The sequence below is a fragment of the Callorhinchus milii genome, unplaced genomic scaffold (genome assembly GCF_018977255.1).
Source record: "Callorhinchus milii isolate IMCB2004 unplaced genomic scaffold, IMCB_Cmil_1.0 Scaffold5, whole genome shotgun sequence".
Taxonomy (NCBI): Eukaryota; Metazoa; Chordata; class Chondrichthyes; order Chimaeriformes; family Callorhinchidae; genus Callorhinchus; species Callorhinchus milii.
In genome coordinates this window covers 48582899-48604578 of record NW_024704746.1, presented here as the reverse complement: position 1 = coordinate 48604578, position 21680 = coordinate 48582899, and the positions used below count along the sequence as shown (strand labels likewise).

Sequence of the window (21680 nt, the reverse complement as noted above, 5' to 3'; positions counted from 1 at the left end):
GGTGTTGAAAGCTCTAAGTCTTTGGGCTAATTTTATTTTTTGTCCTGTGCATTGGTGCTTAAAGAATCTCTGTAATAATCATTTCTAGTTTACCATTAAATGTATCGCTCTTCTGAGATTAAAAAGCAGCTTTTCGATGCATGACACGAGGGAGAGGATTCTTACAAGTCAACATCATGTATTCTGATAAATTAGCTATAACTTTAAACAAGTGAGTAACATAAATGCAAAGGATGTAAACAGTTAAGACCGGGACATTTTAGAGGTACTAAAAGAGAGAACTTTGTTCTTGATGGAGGGCGTAAGGCCTTTGAGACGCTATCCCACATGAAGGGTGCAACAAAAAAATGCAAGTTGTTGTTTTGGAACATTTGCAAAACAGATTTTATTGAAATCTTCTGGACCTTAAGCTGGATTCCCAATGTCTGCCATGTAATATGTTCCAGAGGTGCACAATGTGGGGGGTCATTGCCTTAAACTCAGAATGAAAATGGTGAATAGGCACTGCAGATTGTAGAATTGTTTGCTCATGGAGGCGGATAGTGAGCGGTTACAAAAGGAAAATTAATACATGATTAATTACGAAGGAAATGGGGATATGTGAGATGAAGAGGGATAGTATTTTAAAGTCAGACAGGACTGTTGTGATCTTTTTCAGTTTTGTGCATATTTGCATGTTCCTGTGAAAGGATAATGCTTTGGATAATTTGATCGCTCAGTGAGTAAATGCACTATATGTGTGGTATGGTATTGAGGCATACAAATCAGGAAGGTTCCAGGTTGCATCCTTAATTTTTTTTATTGTGGCTGATGCTCATTCATGAAGAACAGCTGTTCATTGTCCAACAAATTATATTCCATCCTGAGCCCTTCATTTGTTTGGGTGAGGAATGGGATCGTCCTGAGTGGAGAGAAAAGAAGTGGAGACGAAGCCTGACAATAGGGCTTCGCTCATGCTGATTTATAGTATTAATTAAACAAAACTCCAAATACTACAGATGCTGGAAATCTGAAAACACAAACAGAAGTCGCTGAGAACACTCAGCAGGTCAGGCAGCATCTATGGAGAAAGGAAAGTGAGTCAACGTTTCGGGTTCACGACCCTTCGTCAGAACTGGTATTAATAGTTGGCTTTAGGTCCACCATGAAAAGATTTAAGTATCGCTACATATTAAACTGATAGTTGTTGTATGCAGTTAAGATAGTTTTCTTTCCTAACCTTCCATTTTGGGTCCCACTTCAGCTCCCCAATCCAACCCTTGCCCCTTCTCTTCTGGACATACGTACTGTTTCAAAGCCAAGTGAATGAGCTGGTGAACTTTACTGTTCTCCAGCTGGCCTTTGGAAGACCAGCCTTGATCGGTTTTGCCTTCTCTGCCTGTGGGGACATTTTCCACATTGCTGCCATTGCCAAAACCACACGTATATTGTGTAGGCCATGGTAGTTTGAAACTTGAATCGGTTTCCTGTTGGTCCAGTTCTATGCATGTTACAGCACGATTATAGGTGGTGCTATCATGAAGCATATAGAGTGTTGCATGAAAACGCATCCCATCCCGACATGGATGAGTACTTGCTTTATCGTGAGATATATACAGTGGAAGCTTGAAATGGCTTCAAGGAAGGGGATTTTACCCAGCATTTTAATTTTTTATTTTATTTCTTGCATCGATTGCTTATCGGTGAGTCTAAAAATATAAAGGAAACAAAATCGAGGACAAAAGTTAATTTTATAAGAGAATTAATCTGAGTGCACATCGCTTAAAAGAGTATCAGCTTTGCGTTTCAGGTTTATTCTCCAACTGCCCTGAGTTTTACTGAACCCAATAAATTATAAGATGCCCTACCTGAAATTACTGGCCTGACCAGATAAAACTTCTTCACTTTTATAACATTTTAATTTATAGTTTTTACTGTGGCATTAGCTCAATAATGTGTTTTGCAGTGAAGCAACTGGAGCATTCATCCTCCTATACCCACAAATTGTGTATTTGGGTATTGAAAATGTTACTGCAGGTTTCGGTGGAGTGTACTTGTGCACTTTTCATTCTACTTCTTACCCTTGCCTTATTTTCTAAAATCTACTTGCAATTGAATAAAGTCCATTGATGGTGTCCAAAATGCAAGGGAACAAATTTATTGTGTAAAAACGTTCAGGCATTTTGTATTGGGTTCAGATTACAGGGTGCTGGTCGCTTGCTTAACAATAGAGGTTAACGAAATGTGCAGGCAATATGAAATTAGTTCAGACTTTTTCAGCCTTTTAAGATTTGTAGCACATCTAATTTTTGTAACTGTAATTGAAATATTCACCAAAGGCATGTGAGTGTTCGGTAACACCTAAAAATAAATCCTCCCTATCTCTGCGACCCATTAAAACATTACCAACCTGTCTGCTCGCTCTGCTTGATGGTCACTGGCCTGCTCCATGTCCCCTGCCCGCCACACCATCAGCAGTCCCTTTGTCTTGTCCCCTCCGTGGTCTCCTTCAAGGCCCATCTCAAGAACTTACTCTTTGACCGTGCCTTCAGCCATCCTCGTCTCCCCTTGCCATCCACCCGTCTTGATCCTAGCCCCAGCTCAAGTGCAAACCTTTGACAGCCCAGCGCATTGGGATGTTCTCCCGACATGAGAGGTGCTACATAAATGCAATTTGTTGTTGTATTGTCACTACCTAATGCAATATGAAACATTATCCAACTTCCAAGTTGGTTATTTACAGTTTTATATGCTTTCAGAGACTTAGGTGCTCCCTTGTCATCAGTTGTTCCTTTACACTCTAGTGACCAGCTCTGTAAGGCTTTGCAGTTAATATGACTGTATTACATATCAAATGTTATATTCGAATGTATCACCTTGCATTCCAAACTATTTCCATTAGTTGAAGCTATTACTCACTTTTCCAAATTCAAATGTTAATCTCTCAGTTGATCTTATTTTTGAGATCCTAACAGGAGTGAAGGACTTGCTTCTGTTCGTCCTCTAGACTGGAGTGTGCAGTAATTGCATTGCAGTCCATTCTTGAATTCTGTTCTTAAAAGCATATTTGCTTGAACAGTGCAAAGATTACGCTCGCAAAATATGCAATCAATTTAGTTTTCAGTATATTTGAAGCACATTGAGACGTTTCAAATACATAATAAGGCACTATATCAAATGCAAGTATTATTAATATAATGTTCAGTAAAATGCTTGCAAAGATTCTTAGGTAGGTGCACTTTGTTTCATTCTGATGAGGACAATAATAAATGCCCATTACATCTCAATATTGTTTCAAAATATGCAAATACTTTTGTGAAAGATATTCTCCATTGTGCCATCTGTCACCAGGATGCTTCCAGCTTTGTGAAGCTGCAGTTCTGTTGTAGTGACAGCTTGTCAAACGATACAGTAATCACATTATTTTTGTGCCATTTTCCAAATGAAAGGCACAGACTTCGATCATCTTGTATATGTTTTCTTTGAGTACCTTTACCTCTCCCACTCGTTGTTCCAGCCTTGGGATTCTAAGGAAGGGGTTCAATTTTTAAAATAATGTCTATTGATCTACCAGGTTCAAAATAATGCAAATACGTTTGATAGTGGGTTGGTAGTTGAAATGCACTGAAGATATGTATGAATATTGCCTCTTCTGAGGCACGTTGCAGGTTAGTACAGGATTGACATATTAGGAATAAACTTAACCATCCACTGTGACATATATGCTGCAGTTTAATAATGGAACCTGCAGAGGAGGCTGTGGTTCATTTATCCACTCAGACACCCTGTTTTTACTGAATCGATCACCTACAACCTGTGTACATAAGAGGTCACAATTTCTTTCCATTATTTTTCTTTACCAAATGCAAAATCCAAGGATTATTAGTTTACATTTTAGTTGTGTACATTTCGTGTACATTTTAGGCACCCTTCTAATGGGGAAAATCTCAATATAAATGCATATCTGTGCAATCTCTACACTTAGGAAGAGGCAGGAAAAATCATTTTTCTTCATTTCCAAGGTTAGTTTGTATGGTCCAGATGCAAAGTGCATCCCACCTTTCATGCCATTTTAACTGTATGATTTAATTTTAAGCCAGTATGTGGAAGGACAAGGTCATACCGGGGATATTGCTTTTCAGCTTGTGGAAATACTGGAGATTATCATCACTCAGTTCCAGGAACACCTGAATTAGACCTTGTGACAATCATACACAAGTGAGAAACTTTTTTATTTTTTCTCTAACTACATTTGTTTACAGAAAAGCAAACGCTCAAATAAAAAATATAAACAAAGTGAAAAATATATTAGGCTCTTTGTTAGTAAAAATACTGCAACATTAGTTTATTTTTAGAATTGTTTCACATGAATGATACTTACAAGTAAATAAACTGTTGTAGATTAATATAGTGTCGCCACTCCTATACTGAATTATATTGATAACAGAGTTACACTGTGTACTTAGAATGGTTCATTAAACTTAAACATAATAGATGAGTATTTTACCCCTGACCTGCTTCACATCCCCAGCCTTACCCATTGGGTTCAGCTTTTTTCCCACCCTCTGGAACTCCATCCCACGGTCCCTCCGCCTCGCCCCGTCCCCTAATTCCTTCAAGACCCTCCTCTTTGACTGTGCCTTCGGTCACCCTGCTACCCCTATCCTCCCCGCCCTCCACCCCTCCTGATCCCAACCACAGCCTTGGCTGCGGATCCCTGACTGTCCAGTGCCTTGGGGCGTCCTCCTGACGTGAGAGGCTCTACAAATGTAATTTGTTGTTGCAGAGAGAAATAGGTGAATTGTGTCTTTTGGTACAGTTTGACGAATAGTTTTTCTTTCCATTCATAATATTTTATTTTTTTACCATTCGCCTAAGTAGGTGGTAGCTGGCAACCTGACAATCAATCCTGCCAATGCTGTTCTGTAACTGTTAAGAGATGTCAGTGATCCAAATTTGACGAAGTTAACCTCCAAACAGCTTTTAAGCTGAAGTAGGGAATTTATAACGTGAGCATTTATAACTGTAAATCTATGGCCCACCAGGTCTCCTTCAAATGAGTGTTATTTAAATCAAGTTCACTATGTTCATTCCCACAAAATACACAGTCAATCCACTTTACAATATATTCTGTAAAGTGCTTTGTCGGAGGATGATTTAGTAAAGGAATGGGGTGGGGGTGATTCAGTGAGACCCAGCAATGAGTGGCACAAGTAGGAAGGTTTAAGTAAATGGGGATATTCAGTGAGAAGCACAGGTATGGAGGTTTAGGGGTGGGGGGATGATTCAGTGAGTGTCAGTAGTGAGAGGTGGAGGGGGTGGGGAATGATTCAGTGAGCGGCAGTAGTGAGAGGCAGGGGGTGGGGGTGACTGAGTGAGCGGCATAGTGAGCGGCAGTGGGTTGGGGTGATTGAGTGAGCGGCAGTAGTGAGTGGCAGTAGTGAGTGGCGGGGGGGGTGATTGAGTGAGTGGCAGTAGTGAGCGGCAGTAGTGAGTGGCAGTAGTGAGTGGCAGGGCGGGGGGGCAGTAGTGAGTGGCAGGGCGGGGGGGCAGTAGTGAGTGGCAGGGCGGGGGGCAGTAGTGAGTGGCAGGGCGGGGGGCAGTAGTGAGTGGCAGGGCGGGGGGGCAGTAGTGAGTGGCAGGGCGGGGGGCAGTAGTGAGTGGCAGGGCGGGGGGCAGTAATGAGTGGCAGGGTGGGGGGGCAGTAGTGAGTGGCAGGGCGGGGGGGGCAGTAGTGAGTGGCAGGGCGGGGGGGGTCAGTAGTGAGTGGCAGTGAGTGGCAAGGCGGGGGGGCAGTAGTGAGTGGCAGTGAGTGGCAGGGCGGGGGGGCAGTAGTGAATGGCAGTGAGTGGCGGGGGGGGCAGTAGTGAGTGGCAGTGAGTGGCAGGGCGGGGGGGCAGTAGTGAGTGGCAGTGAGTGGCAGGGCGGGGGGGGCAGTAGTGAGTGGCAGTGAGTGGCAGGGCGGGGGGGCAGTAGTGAGTGGCAGGGCGGGGGGGGCAGTAGTGAGTGGCAGTGAGTGGCAAGGCGGGGGGGGCAGTAGTGAGTGGCAGTGAGTGGCAGGGCGGGGGGGGGCAGTAGTGAGTGGCAGTGAGTGGCAGGGCGGGGGGTCAGTAGTGAGTGGCAGTGAGTGGCAGGGCGGGGGGGCAGTAGTGAGTGGCAGGGCGGGGGGCAGTAGTGAGTGGCAGTGAGTGGCAGGGCGGGCGGGCAGTAGTGAGTGGCAGTGAGTGGCAGGGCGGGCAGTAGTGAGTGGCAGTGAGTGGCAGGGCGGGGGGGCAGTAGTGAGTGGCAGTGAGTGGCAGGGCGGGGGGGGGGGGCAGTAGTGAGTGGCAGGGCAGGGGGGGCAGTAGTGAGTGGCAGTGAGTGGCAGTGAGTGGCAGGGCGGGGGGGGGCAGTAGTGAGTGGCAGTGAGTGGCAGGGCGGGGGGGGCAGTAGTGAGTGGCAGTGAGTGGCAGGGCGGGGGGGGCAGTAGCGAGTGGCAGTGAGTGGCAGGGCGGGGGGGCAGTAGTGAGTGGCAGGGTGGGGGGGGCAGTAGTGAGTGGCAGTGAGTGGCAGGGCGGGGGGCAGTAGTGAGTGGCAGGGCGGGGGGGCAGTAGTGAGTGGCAGTGAGTGGCAGGGCGAGGGGGGGGCAGTAGTGAGTGGCAGTGAGTGGCAGGGCGGGGGGGGCAGTAGTGAGTGGCAGTGAGTGGCAGGGCGGGGGGGCAGTAGTGAGTGGCAGTGAGTGGCAGGGCGGGGGGGGGCAGTAGTGAGTGGCAGGGTGGGGGGGGCAGTAGTGAGTGGCAGTGAGTGGCAGGGCGGGGGGGCAGTAGTGAGTGGCAGTGAGTGGCAGGGCGGGGGGGCAGTAGTGAGTGGCAGTGAGTGGCAGGGCGGGGGGGGGCAGTAGTGAGTGGCAGTGAGTGGCGGGGGGCAGTAGTGAGTGGCAGTGAGTGGCAGGGCGGGGGGGCAGTAGTGAGTGGCAGGGTGGGGGGGCAGTAGTGAGTGGCAGTGAGTGGCAGGGCGGGGGGGCAGCAGTGAGTGGCAGTGAGTGGCAGGGCGGGGGGGGGCAGTGAGTGGCAGGGCGGGGGGGGGCAGTAGTGAGTGGCAGTGAGTGGCAGGGCGGGGGGGGGCAGTAGTGAGTGGCAGTGAGTGGCAGGGCGGGGGGGGCAGTAGTGAGTGGCAGTGAGTGGCAGGGCGAGGGGGGGGCAGTAGTGAGTGGCAGTGAGTGGCAGGGCGGGGGGGGGCAGTAGTGAGTGGCAGGGCGGGGGGGCAGTAGTGAGTGGCAGTGAGTGGCAGGGCGGGGGGGGCAGCAGTGAGTGGCAGTGAGTGGCAGGGCGGGGGGGGCGGGGGGGGTGTAGGGCGCTGTCCCTGTGCTGTGGCGGGAGCGCGGGTGACGTCAGGCGCGCGCTCGGGGCTCGGGCCGTGTGTGAGGGGCGGAGCCGCCACCGCTCGTGACTGAGGCGGTGCAGAGGGTCCACAGCCGAGACTCCGCCGCGGCCGCTCCACGGTAAGTGGGTGTGGGGGGGAGTGGGGGGTGTGGGGGCGCTGCTCCTCACTCGGGGCTGAGGGGGGGAGAGGCCGCACTCACTGACTGACTGACTGACTGACTGACTGCCCGGGGGGGGGGGGGGGGAGAGAGGGGAAGCAGAGACGGCGCTGCTGCTGCGGTCCCGGTTTGTTGCTTTTTTTAAAAAAAGGGCAAAACGTGTCCGAAAAAGGTCATTTTTAAAGACCCCCAAATCCCCCCCCACACCCCCCCCCCACACCCCCCCCCACACTCCCCCCCCCCACTCCCCCCCCCACACTCCCCCCCCCACTCCCCCCCCACACCCCCCCCCACACTCCCCCCCCCACTCCCCCCCCCACACTCCCCCCCCCCACTCCCCCCCCACACTCCCCCCCCCACTCCCCTCCCTCACACTCCCACACCCCCCCCCACACTCCCCCCCCCACACACACACACACACTCCCCCCCACACCCCCCCCACACTCCCCCCCCACCCCCTCCCTCACACTCCCCCCCCCACACACACACACACTCCCCCCCCACTCCCCCCCCACACTCCCCCCCCCCCACACACACACACACTCCCCCCGTCAGCCACAGGCAAAGACTTTTTGGGGGAAACCATTCACTTCGACCCGGTGACGCAGCTGTGCTGGTATGCAGTTTGGGGTTTGGCTGTGCGCTCAGTGCTGGGCTCCAGCTCCAGTGACGTGGTGTGGGGGTGTGTGTGTGGGGGGGGGGTGTCTGTGTCTGTGTGGGGGGGTCTGTGTGTGTGGGGTCTGTGTGTGGGGTGTCTGTGTGTGTGGGGTGGGGGGGTCTGTGTGTGTGGGGGGTCTGTGTGTGTGTGGGGGGGGTCTGTGTGTGTGTGTGAGGGGGGGTCTGTGTGTGTGTGGGGGGGGTCTGTGTGTGTGTGGGGGGGGTCTGTGTGTGTGTGTGTGGGGGGGTCTGTGTGTGGGGGGGGTCTGTGTGTGGGGGGGGGGGGTCTGTGTGTGGGGGGGGGTCTGTGTGTGGGGGGGTCTGTGTGTGGGGGGGGTCTGTGTGTGGGGGGGGTCTGTGTGTGTGTGGGGGGGGGTCTGTGTGTGTGTGGGGGGGGGTCTGTGTGTGTGTGGGGGGGGGTCTGTGTGTGTGTCCGGTTGGAAACTGCTCAGCAACGCCGTGTTTTCATTGCTCTTTGCCAATCGAGCGCACAATCCGCTGCCCGGTTCAGCTGTCCCTTCACTGAGCTCGTGATCCTCCCCCCCTCTTTCCCTCCTCTCGCCCCTCTGCAAGCGGTTGCATTTATATAAAAAAATGTTAATCCGGAGGGTTTAATGTGTTTTTTTAAAAAAAAACTTTTGTGCGCAGCGCTGTTGACTTGTCGGTAAGGGTCGCTGAACCGTCCCGTTATTTTGATTGAAAAGTGGCACGAAAGGTGGGACCCGTAGTGGTTTCCCCACTCTGCCACAGGCTGAGGAGTGACCGATCCTGTCAGAGAGGAGCGAGGTCAATGTGGTCATTGTTTCAGGTCTCAAAAGGTTTATACTCTGGTGTGAAGTCATTTCCATTAAATTACCATGGGCGTATTTTATTATCGTTGGATTGCATTCAAAGGCCAACCGATCATGCAATGTGGGTAAATAAATGTTCCACCTTAATTGTAACGTAGATCCTGACAGACGACCAAATCAGGTAATGATTTAAGCAAACTGAGGACTCTGAAGGTCCATTTTTTTGGAAGGGCTGCTGCAGCTCACAGGTAGTGACTGAGTGTAATTCGTGAGTTAACCAAAGTTTGTATCTGAACTTCTTGGAGCAGCTGACACTACCGTATTTCTTTGCACTTAAATGTTCTGGCGATGTGATATAGTGGCTTCCTGTTTCTGCATTGAACTGGGTCATTCAATACACATGTAGTAGATCAGGACTAATGTAATCGGTTAGATTAGAGAAAAAAACACCTAAATTTGGTATTCTCGGAGAGGGAGAAAGCTAATGTTTTGTTATGAATGACCTTCAGCATCAAAGGTAAAACCTCAGCTCTTGGCAGCTAAAGAATGGTTCAGAAATGGAATAAAAACTTCCAACAGTTAAATGTTAACCTTTTTAGAATATATAAAAATGCCTGACAGAATTAAAGTCTGATTTTGGAATGATCTTATGGTTTTCTTTTGGTGGGGCGGGGGGTGTTAAGTTTTGTGTTGCAATCTAAAATCCTGGATTAGGTTCCAGGCCTTAAGTTATTTATTAATCTCTGACATGTTAAGTAGGCATTCCATTCATAATGGTACATTTGTCGCTGATGGCACGAACACATTTATTGAGAAAAAGTCTGAAATCAAGGTCCTTCGCTACCGCAGTGATCTGTGGGTGGGGAGAGATTCTCTTTGCAGTGCTTACATTGTGGAGTCCTGTGGCTCAGTGGTTAGAGCACTCGCTTTGCAAGTGAGAGACCTGAGTTCAATTCCAGGCAGAGGGCGAAACCTTGGGCAAGTTTCCTTACTCCACACACCTAATAATAATACCTCCAAAACAAAACAATAATAAATTGGTCATTTTCAATCTACGACTGTTTGTGGGACATTGCTGTGTGCAATTGGCTGCCGCGTTCGCCCACAAATATACAGTCAATTCACTTTACAGTGTGTTCTGTGAAGCGCTTTGGGACATCCTCCCGACGTAAAAAGCGCTATATCAAATGCAAGGATTATTATTATTTTACACCTTGTTTAAATTGAACAAATGATAGTTTTAGAAATAATGTACAGCACAGAAACAGGCCACTTGGCCCAACTAGTACATGTTTATGTTCATATTCCACACAAGTCTTCACCCATTCCTTACTCCTTACCATACCCTCTATTGCCTTCAGCTCTCGTGCCTTCAGCTCCCCTCTCGACTCTCTACCCTCTCCTCGCCCCCTCCCTTCCCTCCCCTCACCCTGACGATTTCCCCTCTGCTCGGGTCCCGACCCAACTGTCCAGCGCTTTGGGACGTCCTCCTAACGTGAAAGGCGCTCTATAAATGCAATTTTGTTGTTGTATTCCCCTCTCTCTTGTGAGTGTCCAGCAAAGTTTTATTTAGAAAAATAAGAGGCAAGACTGAGTTTCAAAATATTCTGAAAGTCTGACGCAATTTTAAGACAATCTTACACCAACCAACATGAAATTTATTCTCTGATCTACAGTATTAGGTTATTGGAACAGCAACAAATGAGACAGGTGACAGCTTGATCGTGCACAATGTTGGTGGATCCACTGAGCAGTTCAGAATGTGGCTGATATTCTGCAAACCAGCTCCTAAACTCACCCCAGTTGGCTGTATTTTCCAAAGAGGAGGAGGGAGGGGGAGAAGAAATTTTAAAAATACGCTCTTCCCTGAAATGGAAGATGTGCCGTGAACTATAATAAATATATAATAATTCTTGATATAGTGCTTTTCATGTCTTGTAGACATCTGAAAATGCTTCACAGGATATACTGTAAAGTGAATTGACTGTATATTTGTGGGTGAAATGCAGCAGCCAATTGTGCACAGCAATGTTACAGTCAACAAACGTGTTGTACATGACTTCCTCATCCCAAATTAATAACATTGAATTAGTAACATCAGATCAAACTACAATGACAAAACAGGAAAGAAATAATTGCAATCTAAGTCAGTTAACCACAATATTTACTTGTTACTTTTATCAATAAGGTACATAATCAGAATGATTAGAGAAAAAAAACTGAAAGAGATGGCTGGCCTGGCTGAAGTCAGCTAACTCAGTTCGAAGTGGGAACTGATCCAGCAACCTGCTTCTCTGTATAAATAATTCTCCGCCATTTGTGGCACCTCCAGCATGATCCAACCACTAAACATATCTTCCCCTCCCCTCTCAGCATTCCGAAGGGACCGTTCCCTCCATGATTCCCTGGTTCATTCCTTCATCACCACCAACAGTTCCTGTGCTCCCCCCGGCACCTTTCCATGCCAGCGCAGGAGATGCAATACCTGCCCTTTCACCTCCTCCTATACCACTGTCCAGGGTCCCAAACTGTTTATTTGGGATTAATGGGAATATATTAGCATGGATTGAAGAGTGGCTAAGGGGTAGAAAACAGAGAGTAGGGATAAACGGGTCATTCTCGAATTGGCAGGATGTGACTAGTGGAGTGCCACAAGGATCAGTGCTTGGGCCTCAGCTATTTACAATTTACATCAATGATCTAGACAAGGACATTGAATGTAACGTATCTAAATTCGCGGATGACACTAAACTAGGTGGGAGAGTAAGCTCTGAGGATGATGCAAAAAGATTGCAACGGGATATAGATAGGCTCGGGGAGTGGGCGAGTAGGTGGCAGATGGAATTTAATGTGGGGAAGTGTGAAGTTATTCACCTAGGTAGAAAAAATAGAAAAACAGATTATTTTCTAGAGGGAGAGATTAGATAGTGTTAGTGTGCAGAGGGATTTGGGTGTCCTTGTACACCAGTCTCAAAAAGTTAGTTTGCAGGTGCAGCAAGCAACTAAGAAGGCGAACGGCATGTTAGCGTTCATTGCAAAAGGTTTAGAGTACAAGAGTAGGGAAGTCTTGCTGCAACTGTATAGGGCCTTGGTGAGACCGCACCTAGAGTATTGTGTGCAGTTTTGGTCTCCTTATTTAAAAAAGGACATACTTGCCCTAGAGGGGGTGCAGCATAGATTCACTCGGTTAGTTCCTGGGATGAGGGGACTGACCTATGAGGATAGGCTGAATAAACTAGGGCTGTATTCTCTAGAGTACAGAAGAATTAGGGAGGATCTTATTGAAACATATAAGATTCTTAAAGGGCTGCATAAAGTACACACTGAGGGACTGTTTCCTCTGGTAGGAGAATCTATAACCAGGGATCACAGTCTTAAAATTAAGGGTCAGCCTTTTAGAACAGAGTTGAGGAAACATTTCTTCACTCAGAGGGTAGTGACCTTATGGAATTCACTACCCCAGAAGACTGTAGATGCTCAGTCCTTGAACATCTTCAAGGCTGAGACTGATAGATTTTTTAAAAACAGGGATTGGGGGATATGGGGAGAGGGCAGATAATTAGAGTTAGGTCTGAAGATCAGCCATAATCTTATCGAATGGCGCGGCAGGCTCGAGGGGCCGAATGGCCTACTCCTGCTCCTAATTCTTATGTTTTTAAACACAGATTTCTAGTGACACAGTGATTCACGTGTACTACCACCAATGTCGTTTACTGCATTTGCTGCTCACGATGTGGTCTCCTCTACATTGGGGAGACGAAACGCAGATTGGGTGATCAATTTGCTGAACACCTTCATTCTATCCGCAACCACAACCCTGAGGTTCCAGTTTCTTGCCATTTCAACTCTCCCTCCCACTCGCACTCCAACCTCTCCATCCACAGTCTCCTACACTGTTCCATTGAGCCACAGCGCAGGCTTCAGGAACAGCACCTCATTTATCTGCTAGGGACCTTACAGAGACTCTGGCCTCAATATTAATTTCAATAATTTCAGACCCTAACAACTCACTTTCTCCCTCCCCCTCTTCTGTGACCATTACCACATCATCTGGGTCCCAGACACACTTTTTCTCTCGTTGATCCGCCTATTTTGTTGCAATCCCCCCCCCCCCCCCCCATTTGCATCATTAACACCTCTTTAACCCATCATCCCCTGTCCTGTACTCCATTTTCTGCTTTGTCCCCTCTCTCTGTTAGCCCTTAAAAGCCACTTCCTTCCAACATGCCCCAGTTCTGGCAAAGGGTCGTGGACCTGAAACATTGACTTACTTTCCTTTCTCCGTATATGCTGCCTGACCTGCTGAGTGTTCCCAGCGACTTCTGTTTTTGTCTCTGTATATATGGGTTGTACCTTTATCTGTTAGCTCCTTGGAAGACCGAAGCAAATTACTATGCCTTTTTAACAGTGCTGCAGCATATCATCAGATATAAAATAGGGTGTACAAAATAACAGCTGCTGCAGTCACAGCAACTATTTTGTATACTATTTTGAAAACGAGGAGTATTAAGAGAATTGTTTAACTGTGCAATGCAGTTACCAAGCAGGTCCACTAGTGATAAAAGGCTCTACTTTTTACTCTAGAGTGTAGTGACTATACATTTTGGAGGTGAACACTGGCACTTTAAGAGTCAAGTTGTTAATGTCACAAGAAAGGTCCTTCGGTCCATTTGATCTTATCAATCCAGAATGCTCACTCTCTAGTCTTTCCATTACAGCATTACAAGTTGTTTCTTAAATGAGTACAACATTCTAACCTCAAAAACCCTTCCTGTTAACCCCTTGCAGCTGTTGATTATCCTCTGTGTAAAAAATATACTTCCTGGTGTTTCTAATATTTCCCTTCACAATCCTGAACCTGTATCTCTTGTCCTGCTGACTTTGCTTACTGAAGCTTTGTTTGTCAGGACACCATTAGGTCCAGATATTATTCCTCAGTGCTGTAAGAATGTGGAGTTGAACTGTAAATAAAAACTATTTCACCAATACACAATGTCACAAAAGCATAAGATCACCCTCAATAATCTCATGTAAACAGCGTTATTCTGCAATATAAGCAATTCCTGTGTTTTGTGACTGCAGGACTATTTTCGGAACATGGCACTGAAATTTATCAAAAGTGAATAAATGGTCTTGGGTAACTTTTTTTTCTTCCAAACAAGAGTCTTATTTATAAGCCTCATTTTGGGGAAAAAAACTCACTGAGCCTGGTGCTTTGCATCTTAAACCAGACTCAATTTTTTTTAAACAGACCATTAATATTTACGTAACAAGATGATTTAAATTGTTTGAAATATAGTTGAACATATTCCACTTATAAGCACATTCGGGCTTGTGGAAATTGCATTCTGCCAGCTGCAGTGTGGCGTTGAAAGAATAAACCTATTGTTTATCATTTCATCCTTTCAGAGCCTTCCCTATCTCAATTGGAACAGTACTGTAGTGTATCCTAACCACATCACCATGACCACCATTAATATCACTTCTAAGGATTGGTTGGGAAGGATAAAAAGGGAGCTCCTCCCCTGTTGGCCTAATGTGTCTGTCTCCCTCCCACATACGACATAGCCAAATACTGATAGAATTTTCCCCGACAGGATTTTAACTCAGTTTTCCGATTAGTCATGTGCTATACACATCAGTCTCTGCAACAAATACTCCGCAAAGTTCAACTTGATTTTAGAAAAAAAAAGACACAGACAGCTTAACAAAGATAAACTGAATACATTTTCTAAGCATTCTTATCCATAAGCTTTCATCCTGCTCTGGGATTGCTCCAACAGTACTGCAGAGTTGACTGCTTTGGACATTACCCCTTTTAGTGGTATCTTCATGAGCTTCATCTCAGATTTATGTTCAGGAAGCATTCAATACAATAGGGTGATGTTTTACAAATGGAATATTAATGATGTTCAGATGTAGCTCCCCATAATGCCCAGTTTGTAAAGTATTGCCCAGAATGAAGCTGAGCTACATCGTCTCAAAAGTTTCCATGTCTGCATCGAGATACACATAGAGAAAATACAATTGGCTTCCATGTACACACACCAGGAAAGGGGTGGGACTAAAGAACAACAACAACAACTTGGATTTATATAGCGCCCTCTATGCCGCACGGTGTCTTAGAGCGCTTCACAGCAACGTCCCAGGACCGAGCCCAGGGGAGGGGGAGGAAAGTGATCAAATGCGCGGTCGAAAAGAAAGGTCTTTAGCAGAGACCTGAAAATAGGAAGGGAGGGAGTGAGGCGAAGGGAGTGAGGAAGGCAGTTCCAGAGCCTCAGGGCATAGTGATTGAAGGCATGGCTGCCGAGGTGGAGCGGAGGACTTGGGCGACGAGGAGGAGGCCAGACCTGTTTGGCCTCCCACCATGTTCATGTGAATAATAATCGTAATAATCTTTGCATTTCATACAGCACGTGATTACGTCCCAGAAACGTCTCAAAGTGCTTCTCAGAGTATACTGTAAAATGAATTGACTTTATTTTGTGGGCTAAATGAGCATAATTAATTTGATTTGAAATAACACTCATTTGTTGTGGGCGAAAAACTGAGACTCCGGCTGCCTGTTCTGATGAAGATTAAAAATCCACACTCCAAAAAGGGAAGCAAACTTATTTGGTGCATTGGTGAATCACAATCATGGGTATCTGTGGGAACCTGCTCATGCAAATGGTGGTCAAGTTTGCCTGCAGAAATAGCCACTATACCAGACAGTCGGTAACTGAAACAAATGCTTTTGGACAAATGCTACAAAAAGTACTAGTTCTTTTTCAATTTGCGGAGCTTGTTATCGGTCAGTATTGCAGGTATTGTCCATTGAGAGATGTTGGTATTTGTGATGTTTGTTGCGAGTTGATGTGGAGTGGATCGGTGGTGTTTGGCATCGTTGGCATTTCAGGTGAAAGTTTGAAGGTGATTCGGGGCCCCAATCACAGTTCAGACTTATGGTGGTTTTGTAAATATGAAGCTTTAATTCTAGGCTGATTATTCTACTCTACCACAAGTGTGTTGGAGTCAGGACATGACCTGCAGCAAGAATAATACTTGAGTTCACTTCAAGGTTTGCTCCCCTCTACTTTTCCCATCCGGTAGGAAAACAGTCATCCTCTGTTTGGCAATTCCTTTCGTAAGCACAGCAAACATCAGGTATTCAGTGTGCACAGAGAAAGTTAGGGCCAAAGTTCCACATCCTGCCTTATTGTGAAACAGAACATCATATCAAGGTCATGACGGCCTTGCCCAATAGCCTAATAAATGAGCACCGAGTCAACTAAGGTGGGAGGTTCAAATCCTTATCTAGGCTGGGCACAACAATTGACCTTAGCAACCCCACAACAAGTCAAGGAGGGAAATGCAATGCCTGCTGCTGAACATTTGCATGTATGCATATCAGCTTAGGTCAGAAGTTGCTGTTTTGGCTCAGACACAAAGGAACATCATGACTTGGGTGAGGTGTCAGGGGGCAGTGGCTGCTGTGGAACCACACCCCAGTAAGTCCCTGGAGATAAGACGGGAGGGTGCTATCAAAATACAAACGCCAGATAACTGATTTTCGGTTACATAATTGAGATGTTCACCCACAAAATAAACAGTATCTCCTGTGAAGCACTTTGGGATGTCCTCCCGACATGTAAGGTGATAGTTATATTAAATATAACGATAAAGATTTATTTTGAATTTTTCAATATACAGTTGGGTTTTGAGGCACTATCGTCTCATAATTAAAGGCCTGGTACATTCTGTGGAGTCCTGTAGCTCAGTGGTTAGAGCACTCGCTTTGCAAGCGAGAGACCTGAGTTCAATTCCAGGCAGAGCGAAACCTTGGGCAAGTTTCCTTACTCCACACACCTAATAATAATCCGTCCAAAACAAAAAACGATAATAAATTGGTCATTTTCAATCTACGACTGTTTGTGGGACATTGCTGTGCGCAATTGGCTGCCGCGTTCGCCCACAAATATACAGTCAATTCACTTTACAGTGTGTTCTGTGAAGCGCTTTGGGATGTCCTCCTGACATGAAAAGCGCTATATCAAATGCAAGGATTATTATTATTATTATTCTCTCTGCTGCAAGACCTTCTCTCAGTAGATAGGGTGTCTGTTACGTGTGGAAACCCATCACTATTGCTTAGAAGTGTCCAAATCAGACAGAGTTCCACATAAGCATGCTACCTATGAAAGGGAATGTCCCTGACTCTGGAACATGTGCACTCTCACTCTGCTTCCTTAATTCTAGAGATGATTGGGCAAAATCTACATGGATTGCCATTAAGTTTACGACCTGGCAAACGTCCCCTCATTTCCAGCAACGATGATCCTACCCGTTAGGGCTTTGGTTTACAGGATTAAGAGGAGCTGAATTGGAAGAATCCCTGCACCCTCATCTTCTCCTCCCAAGTCCTGCTGATGTAGTTACCGTCATCAGCAGTGCCTTGGAGTACAGGAACCAGATGATCAAGAGAGGGTTGACTCAATTCTGATATTCGGCTGCCAAGCATGTTCTTTATATTTTGCCGGTTGGTATTTTTTTTAATACAGTTATACACAATACATTCATCAACAGAAAGCTCAGTACTGCTATGCGATGACTGATTGGATCAAGATATGGAGACTTTCTTTTGGGAACAAGGGGTAAATCAGAACATTGACCCTCCCCTTGAGTCTTTCACACAAATTCTCTGTGGTTGGAAGTGGAGCAATTTGTCTGAGATCAGGTCTGACGGCAGCCCTCCATCTAGAAATGCACAGAACACAGAAAACCTCATGGGGTGGAGAGGTAGGATGCGAAAAGGATAGTTATGTCATATTTTCATGTTATCATACTTGAGTGATAACTGGATATCATACCAGATTTAATCTACCCACAAAGGATAGTGGAAATCTGGAAAGGCTGTGGATGCTGGATCAATTACAATTAAAATAAAAAAACTGAGGTCGATAGATTTTGTTTTGTAAGGGTAACAAGGGATATGGAGCAAGGCGGGTAAATGGAGTTGAGATACAGATCAGCCAGAATCTAACAAAAGGGCAGAACAGAATTGAGGGGTTGAATGGCCTCCTCCTGTTCTTATAAGTGATGATTTTGTTTTTAAATCTCCAATTGCGCACTGTAAAGCAAATCGTGTCTATTTCCACAGCATTGTACAATACTGTAGTTGGAAATCCTGCTTTAGACAGTCCAAGAAACATTGCTGTTTACAGAAGGTACAACTGGGACTGATAATTTTAATTTGTGCAAACTAGGGAAGAAACTAAGAGGTGCTTTAGAACTTGTGTATCATCATAATAAATAACAAAATTTCATCAGTCACAGTAAATCATGACGTGATATTTTTGTATGCCTTAAAATGGGCCTTTTTGTTCATTATAAAAATCTGGAAAAAGTGGGACGAATGTGTCATGGCCTAACTGTGAGCTTCTGGCATCTGCTTTTGGGGAATGGATGCATCATGTCAGAAAATATGTGTACAGCGAGAGATGAGTACAAATTCAAAGACTGAGCATCATTGACTGGTTGTGGAGAAAGAAGGCAGTTACTCAGCCTGTGTCTGGCTGGAGAGCGAGTTGTGTGAGAGTGAGTAGCCTGGAATAAAGGGAAACTGAAGAGACGATCAGTCTTTCACATCTACCTGTAGGTGAGCCCAGGTGTGGCATTTAACTCTGTCAACTATTCCAAATGCTTGGGAGGGAAGCATAAAATCTCTCAAAATTCTCTTCCATCTTCATAAGAAATGCATTTTGTAATTGTGCAAGTATCTTATCCCTTAAAAAAAAGGTATCCCGCACACAACCAATTTCCGAACAAACTTTATTCCTGAGCAACTTGGTCTTGTATAGTGCTCTTCGTTTAGGATGTACATCTTGAATTGCTCAACAAATAATGACAGAGAACATGGAGCAGCAAGAATTGAGGATTGTTGACCGAAAGCACAGTCAAATAGAGGGTTTGGAAGACAGCGAGAGAGGAATTGGAAAAAGGTTTGTGGAAGACGGTTCCAGAAAGCTGGATTATCTGTCGTTGCTATAGGCTCAAGCGGCCGCTGTTTGTGGGGTAAAAGTGGTAGAAACAAGAATTGTCAGGACAAGTTAGCCAAACAGAACTTTGTGTATATTGGTTAGAGCACTTGCCTCGCAAGCGAGAGGACCCAGTTTCGATTCCTGGGCAGGGTGAAACCTTAGGCAGGTTCCCTTACTCCACAGGCCTCTGTTTACTTAGCAGTAAGTAGGAACCCAATTGTCAGTCGATTGGCGGATCGCTTTCCAGGGATAATAATCCCAATAAATAAATAATATTTTGGTCACTCAATCCACGACTGTTTGTGGGACACTGCTGTGTGAAATTGGCTGCTACAAAAAATATAGTTAATTCACTTTACAGTAGATCCTGTGAAGTGCTTTAAGACAGCTCAACGACATGATAAGGCTCTATATCAAATGCAAGTATTATTATTGCTTTATCGTTAAATCAACACTTACACTTTTTCAGAATTGTTTTGTACTACCACATTATCCGCCAATATTTTGTCAAGATGTTTAAGCACAGGAATATTCTGCTGTAAGTGAGCGATGTGGCAGAGAAATGAAATACAGTCAGACCCCGTTATAACATGGTAGTTTTAGGTCTATAAAATCAGACTAAATTATGTCCTGGCTGACGTGCAGTGCTTCCAAGTCACTGCTGACTTCATCAAATTGTCAGTGCTTAGGAAGCCAATAACTAGTCTTGTGTACGTTTCCAGCTTTGCTACTGCCTCTCCCCTTAGTAGATCCTCATCTATGCATTTACTCATCCAGGCTCGAAATTGCTAACCCTGTGCTTGTGGGTCTTCCCAACTCTTCGCTCCACAAGCTGCAGATAATATAGAACTCTACAGCTCGTGTCCCCTCCAGCACTAGACTCCGTGACCCCATCACCCCCATCCTCGCCCAACTCCACTGGCTCCTCATTCCCCAGAGGATAGAGTTCAGAATTCTCGTCCTCACATTTTAAGCCGCCTTGCAGCTTCCTACCTCTGACCTACTAACCCCATATCAACCTGTCCCCTCCCACCACTTAGCGGACTCTGGCCTGTTCCATGTCCCTCCCCCAGCCCACCCGACCCCACTATTGGCGATCAGGCCTTTACTCTCTCTGCCCCCTCCCTTTGGAACTGCATCCCACAGTCCCTTTGCCTTGCCCCCTCCCTAGCCTCCGTCAAGACCCGTCTCAAGACCCTGCTCTTCAACCTTCGGTCACCCTCCTTCCTCCACCCTACTTGAATTGTCCTCCCAAAGTGAAAAACGCGATACAAACGTAATTTGTTGTTGTTATTGTTCCTGCAAACTGTTCCTGCAGTTGCCATGTGTACCGTGGGCCCACGGTGCACGCGCGTAATAAACAGACCCTTGCATAACTACACCAAAAATGGAGATGACTGAGAGTGGACTACATTGACATTCAGTTCATGTAAATCTGATGAAGAATGCACAGCTGTTTCTACATTGCAAAGTGCAAAGTCTGGATTCCGCATTTAGAAAGATCTGAACTATCCTCCACTGCATTAACCTATTTTGCACAATTTGTTAACTGGTTGTTAACTGGCTTCAAAGCAAATCTGAGAGTCCACTTATATTTCAGCACAGATTTCTGACTCAGAAACCCTCCAAGCCTTCTGGTGGGCGACTCCTGAATTGACTTTGGAGGTTACCAGGCTCTAATCTTCTGGTCCTCTTCCACCACCTTCCCCATCCCCCCTCCTCCACCCCACCCCCACCCCACCATAGTAAAGGATATTTATGTTTGGAGTTGTCTTGTTTGTTGTAACTCAGTGTAAGTTGTCACTATGTTCAACCTTGTTTACCCTGGTATAGCATTGAAACTGGTTGTACTGTTCAGTGTTGAGAGAACAAAAATAAGTGTTCTCTGTAGTTAATGGAGATAGGACAACTCTTTTGGAAGGTACATGTGAAATAATACCATGTTCACAGCATAGTACTGAAAATTGCAACTCAAAATTGCTCATTTTGTAGGGATTGAATTATTTTCCGCACCCTGCTCTTTTCTTACTCTCTTTTTGTTTGTTTTTATAGTGAAACCTTGGTTGAGAAACGTTACTTTATGGTTCCAGTTCCTGATTTAGGCTGATTGTATTTGCAGAATGTGATGGTTTTGTTGCTTTGTCTATTAAATTATGCTGTAAATAGACGTGCTAAAACTTTATAGGTTTTGTTACTTGGAGCAAATGTGTTTTCCTTGGGGTTGGCCTGTGTGCTCCCAGGTCTGACACTATTAATCTGTGCAGCCTTTTGAGTTTTTTATTTGGGAATTAAAGCTGAACAAAAATGCAACTTGAAACTGCAAAATAGTAAACTGATGATAAAATCATATGCAAGTAGATTTCTGCCCCCTGTACTAACCATCTTAGTTTGGAATAAGGGCTGTTCTTTTCTCTTTCCATGCTCCTTTCCATTTTAGTGGTTGGTGTGGGGAAACAACTCGACGAACATGCTTAAATTGGCTGAGGAGGTCTGTGAAATAGGCGTCCTGCCAATCTGTATATGAAGTGAACTTTAATTGAGCAGAGAAGCCAGGTAGCAGAGAACAAATTCCCAACATGACACAGATGGTAACTCTCCCATGTGTCGACTCAGGTACACGGTTAACATAATAATAATAATAATCCTTGCATTTGATATAGCGCTTTTCACGTCGGGAGGACGTCCCAAAGGCTTCACAGAACACACTGTAAAGTG

At 45.8% G+C, this 21680-nt stretch overlaps 1 protein-coding gene across 1 annotated transcript in view; it reads left to right on the top strand.

The window, feature by feature from the left end:
• Positions 1-7364: 7364 nt before the first annotated feature.
• LOC103181828 (protein kinase C and casein kinase substrate in neurons protein 2) overlaps positions 7365-21680 on the top strand; it is a 103123-nt gene continuing 88807 nt past the window's right edge. The window contains exon 1 of the mRNA XM_042335811.1: positions 7365-7459. The gene's annotated coding sequence lies outside the window, so the exon portion shown is untranslated. The remainder of the gene's footprint in view (positions 7460-21680) is intronic.